The sequence below is a fragment of the Arvicanthis niloticus genome, chromosome 15 (assembly GCF_011762505.2).
Source record: "Arvicanthis niloticus isolate mArvNil1 chromosome 15, mArvNil1.pat.X, whole genome shotgun sequence".
Lineage (NCBI taxonomy): Eukaryota > Metazoa > Chordata > Mammalia > Rodentia > Muridae > Arvicanthis > Arvicanthis niloticus.
The window spans coordinates 62317698-62323697 of NC_047672.1; the positions used below are offsets into that span (position 1 = coordinate 62317698).

The window sequence follows — 6000 nt, forward strand, 5'->3', positions numbered from 1 at the left end:
TCAGTTTCTGGGGTCAGTTTAAACGTAAAGAGTCTAACACTGAGGTACTTTAATTCAGGCGTATTTAAACACAGCACAATTTGGATGAAGTATTTCCCGGTGACAGGCAACTCAATCTCATGTGTACAACAAAGTTTAAGACCTGACTGCATTAAAACTCTTGTAAAACCGGAACAGTTGGCCGGAGAGTTCAACCGCAAGCTTAAGAGATGCCCACGAAGGGGGAAAGTGGTTCTGGAAAAGGAGGGAGAGGAAGTGCAGCCTCTGGGAGTGACAGTGCTGACAAGAAGTCTCAGGGTCCTAAAGGTGGTGGCAGTGCAGTAAAGGTCAGACATATTCTATGTGAAAAACATGGGAAAATCATGGAAGCCATGGAAAAGTTAAAGTCTGGGATGAGATTCAGTGAAGTGGCCACACAATATAGTGAAGATAAAGCCAGACAAGGGGGTGACTTGGGTTGGATGACCAGAGGATCCATGGTGGGGCCATTTCAAGAAGCAGCATTTGCCTTGCCTGTAAGTGGGATGGATAAGCCTGTGTTTACAGACCCACCAGTTAAAACAAAATTTGGATATCATATTATTATGGTTGAAGGGAGAAAATAAAATCATACGAAAGAGTGAAAAAAAAATAAAACTCTTGTAAAGTCCAAGTGCCATCTTCCAGAAAGATCGGTTCTATACATTAACTGAGAAAGTAGGATCAAGTAACCAATGCTTCTGACAAGAGGCTCAGGGAGGTTAGCAATGAGTGAGATGAACAAACTCAAGACAAAGGTTTGGAAGTAGACCTGGTGTGTCCTGGCCAAACAGATAGGGCAGAAGTCACCGGGCTGTTAACCACTTCTGCTCCCAGCCTTCTGGGTAGAATCCAGGTTATATGTCTCTCCCTTTGGAGAGATAACACCACATGTTGAACATTCCCGGTTTCTCAAGTGCTTGTCTGTGAGCACGAGAAGCTACAGGCCTCCTACAACAGTAACTGAGCCATCTCTCCAACCCCAAGGAAATCCGTGTTTGTTTTACTTCCCAATCTTCCTATCAGTCTTAAAAATTAAAATCTCAAAAGTTCTTAGGAGGGAGAAACAAATTGACCTCGAAACCTGTCTTGTAATGTTTTTTGTTTTTATCTAAAAAGCCATAAGTAAAGATGGCAAAATATTGAGTTTTCACTCTGGGTTTCTTTGTTCCTTTATTTTATTTTTCTATATTTATACATTCTCTCTCTCTCTCTCTCTCTCTCTCTCTCTCTCTCTCTCTCTCTCTCTCTCTCTCTCTGTGTGTGTGTGTCTGTGTGTGTGTGTGTGTGTGAGAGAGAGAGAGAGAGAGAGAGAGACAGAGACAGAGAGAGAGAGAGTTTGTGTGCGTGCATTTGTATGTGCAAGTTTAGAGACCAGAGTCAATGGCACTTTTCTTCCACTACTGCTCTCCAACTTAAGTTTTGGAGCAGGATCTCTTACTGAACCTGGAGCTCACTCATTAGTTAGCCTGGATAGCTTGGCCACTGAACCCCAAGGGAACTCCTGCCTCCTAGATGAGATTATATGCATGTACCACCACACCCACCTATACAAAGATGCTAAGAAACAGGACTTGGGTCCTCGTGTTTGAATATCAGGCACTTTAACAACCGAGCCAGCTTCCCAGGTACTACTTTGCTGCATCTCTACACTTAGAAAGTCAAAGAGCTATGTTACCAATCAGGTCATCTACAGGCAGCCACAGAGGCTATGAGTTCGTGACTGCAGCAGCCTGTCATGCTTAGAAGACTGTTTTGGAGAAGTCCTCCTTAGTCTCTCCACCCCTTTCTGTGGGGAGCCGACAGAAGGCGGCTATCATCCTTGCAACCATCTTAAGCCATATACCCTGAAAAGAGACTTGATTACATCAGCCTACAACAGCTGAGCACACTCTGATAACATCTTGGTTTAGATAGCCAGGATTTTCCCTTGGGTGTGTGAGACTTAAAGGTGTGTGACTTAAGGGCATGACTTAGAGATCAGATTTAGAGACAAGGCCTAAGGGCATGACTTAAAGGCGTGACTTAGAGGTGTGGCTTAGAAGTGAGACATATAAAAGGTGAGAGGCAGACAGAAGAAAGCAACAGATTATTAGGCACTCGGGGAGTACAACTTGGAACTAGGAATTAGGTTAGAGAGTACAACTTGGAGAACAACTTGGAGTTAGTTATTAGACATTAGAGAGTACAACTGGAGTACAACTTGGAGTAGGAATTAGGCATTGAGGAAGAAGAATTATTAAGTATTAGGCACTTAGCTCTTGGAAGAAGTAACTTGGAACTTGGAGGCACTAGGCACTAGGCACTAGGCACTAGGCACTAGGCACTAGGCACTAGGCACTAGGCACTAGGCACTAGGCACTAGGGACTAGGAACCCAAGACTTGGGACTTGGACTAGGAAGAGAGACTGAAGAATAAACGGGATTGAATCACATTCTGTCTGGTCTCCATTCTTTGAGTCCATCCTCTCTCTCTCTCTCTCTCTCTCTCTCTCTCTCTCTCTCTCTCTCTCTCTTGCTGAACCCTGACCCGCGGACAGGAGCTGCTTGGGGCAGTGTGGGCTAACAAGTTAGTCCCTAGGGTTTTTGGCAGTGCGGGTTCAAACATTGACAGAACAGTTCGAGACATTTTTGGCCCCCAAACGTGGGCCAGAGCGTTTCTCAACATTTTTGGCCCCCAAGCATGGGGCAGCTCAGGCCGCAACACCTTTCTTCAAGCCTTAGGGGTCAGAGATGTGACATAGAATGTTCCACTTACAGCGGAACCTTATAGGAGACCCTTAGTCTCTGCTCTTTGACCCGAATGAACATCACAATATGGTAAACAGTATCATTTAGTTCTTCATAGTCATTTATATTTCACTATGAACATTGTTTTTTAAGCAGTGAGGTTGTATTCCCTTGTCATCTTAAAAATAAACTGGTGGCATTATTCTAAGAAAAGATGTGTGATTGCTCCATTGTTGTGTCTATTTAGAGAGTAACTATGTGGGAAGGCAAGGCTGTCAGGTTTGGGCTTCACTGTGTTGTGCTGTGCCTCACTGTGCTTCAGTATAAAAACATCGAGTTATAATGGAGAAATTGCTTTTGAAGGAGACTTTAAACACCCCTCAACACAGAGAGGAAGAAAGAAGAGGGGAGCGGACGGGAGGAGAGGAGAGGACTTACTTAAATAGTCTATTCAAGAGTCTTTTTGGCCATATCTGAGAGTAAGACAGAAAAGAAAGAGGAGATTAAAGGGACCTGGGAAAGTGGGGCGGTCCCTCAGCCTGAGAGATACAGTTTGCTTTTATTGGTGGCTGAGAGTCAAAAAACATGAAGATAGTTGTTAAAGCCAAGATTGCCTGCAGAGATAATAAAGCCCTCTTTCCCAAAGACATTTCAATAATAAAAGAATGTAGATCCAGCTTGTTTTTGCCCTTGTCTCATCTCTAAATTTTAAACAATATTCCTCACAAAACACCTTACAACTGCATTTACAAGCCTCACGGTTTTAGCTTGCTTAATTTTCCAACCTTACTGAAATTCCATTCTCTGAGCAAGGAGCCCAAACCCATGTCCCATGTCTTGCTGTGTACTGTCTTCACTCTCTCTCTCTCTCTCTCTCTCTCTCTCTCTCTCTCTCTCTCTCTGTCTGCATGCTGAAGTCTAAAGTGTGTACTATCACTTAACCTAATTAACTTAATGACTTTGCTTTACTCTGGCTAATCCTGAAATTCCTTTTGTAGCATAGTCCAGGACTTAGCTTACCCTAAGTAGTGTTCCTGGGGGTAACTCACTTGCTGGAGTGGCACACAGCTGTATCTTTCCAGTATGTCTGACAAGGGGACCAGCTTCCATGAATACATTTTAAAAATCTAGTATTTTAAAAATCAGCCACTAAATGTTTTTTTTTTAATTGTCTTTCATCCATTGAGGCTGTTCTAGTGAGTAGCAATTCAGAGAATAAAAGCACAGCTCACCTACTGTGCTCTGTTTTACTCACACAACTGCCCTGAGAAAGAAGGGACTTTCCTTCCTCTGTGACTATAAAAGAAACAGCTCTGAGAACTGTTCAAAGTTTCAGTTCTTGCTATTCATCTGCCTCCAAGAGAAACTCCAGTGGAGTCTGCAGTATCAGTCTGCAGTCACAGGATACCAGTGAGCCTTAGCTTTGCTAAATGCCCTGCTGTTTTCTAAGGTGCCCGTGGTGGAGATGCCAGAGGATTTGCCATACTCTACGCTGTACAGGTTATCTTAAAAAGTAGTCCCTCTACTTTCGTAGTATGCTTGCACTTTAGATCTGGCCAGGTAATCTATAACCTTTCTTCTTAGAGATAAAGAAACTCCCACCCAATCAGACCCTTCCAGATCCAACCAGACTGGAATCTCCCAGGTATTGAGCTGGTGGTGGCAGAGCGCTTGCCCAGCACGTGTCAGACCCTGGTTTGACTCTCAGCACTGAAAACAAAAATGACTGATCTGCTTTTCCAAAGCAGCTATACTACTTTCAAGGCTGTACGGGAGGCTCACAGGCCCCTCCTGTCCTCAGGTGCACACAGAGTGTGTATGTACAGGTTGTTGCAATGCCAATATTTACTGCATCTGTCAATCAGTTCTCTCAGATTGCATTTTATTTTATTTATTTTATTTCTTGGGGTTCATGGAGCAAGGCTGCTGTAGGTTACAATCAGTGCAGAAATGCTTCAAGACACTGTTGCTTTTGGGGGGAGACACAGCAGGTAGGTGAGAGGCAGCAGGTCAGCAAACCTCAGGCACATTTTTCAGGTTTGCAAGTTGCATCCTTCAACACTTGGTGTAGAACAGGGTCTAATGTTCCCTTCTTTACAACGGCTCTGAGTGTGACCCGGTCAGTATCCCGCTGCTTGATATAGTTCAGTCACCAGGCAAGATTGCATGTGGTTGGCTGGAGTTGTAGCTTACTTGGTAAAATCCTTGCCTAGCATGCATGAAGTCCTGCATTTGATCCCCAGAACTGTCGTATAAAACTGGGAGTGGAAGTGCATGCACTAGGGAGGTAGAGGCAGAAGAATCAGAAACTCAAGGTCATCTTCAGCTACATGGTGAGTTCAAAGGCAGCCTGGGTCATTTAAGAACCTGTTTCAAGAAACCAGAATACAACATCACCACCACCACCATCACCACCACCACCACCACCACCACCACCACCACCACCACCACCACCACCACCACCACCACCCACACCAGCAACGACAACAAAACACAATAATAAACAAAAAGCAAATGAAGAGGACAGATTCCATATGACCACTTGTTCCTCCCCAACCCTGTTTAACCCTTGTCACTGACAGGCATTGGGTTGTGATTTTTTTCTTTCACTCTGCCTGACTTTGAAAAGAACAGCCCCCTCCTTACTGTCTTTACTTCCATTTCAGTTTCTAAATACTCTTGCCTTTGACTACTGATGAGCCATTGATGTTATACAGATGAATGCCTTTATTAAGAAGAGGTACTTAGTGTGAAGTCTGCAAGGGTCCAGAATACAGAACCTCTGTACCTGTGGAGTTGGGCAAGCAAACCTGGGATAGGCTTGATGCAGAACTCCTCTTAGGATTTTTATGGAGGCTTAATCATGCAAGTGTGAACATGTGTTCGTTCATCCTGGGAGTTGCATACTAATAACTGTGACTTGGGTTTTTGGTGACCAGCACCCATCCTGATGCTGCATATGTGCTCACCGGGAGTCAGCTGGTTAGAACAAAAGATCCTATATGGACCAGGAAACTCAGAGGCATTTAAAAGCAATATGTCATAAACAAACTAATAGCACAGACTAAACATGTTTTTTGTTAGTCAGAATATGCATTCATAGCTTATATTTGTGAGGGGGTGCAGTAGAGAAAATGTTGACCTGACCACTCCATTATTAGGGGAAGGTTTTAGTTGTGAATAAAAGAGAGGAAAAAAAATAGCCAGAGGCATCTGGAAGAGTCCAGAACAAAGAGAAAGCAAAATAGACAT

General features: G+C 43.8%; 1 pseudogene; it reads left to right on the forward strand.

The window, feature by feature from the left end:
• The first annotated feature begins 182 nt into the window (after positions 1–182).
• Positions 183–625, forward strand: LOC117720850 (peptidyl-prolyl cis-trans isomerase NIMA-interacting 4 pseudogene; annotated as a pseudogene).
• The last annotated feature ends 5375 nt before the right edge of the window (positions 626–6000 follow it).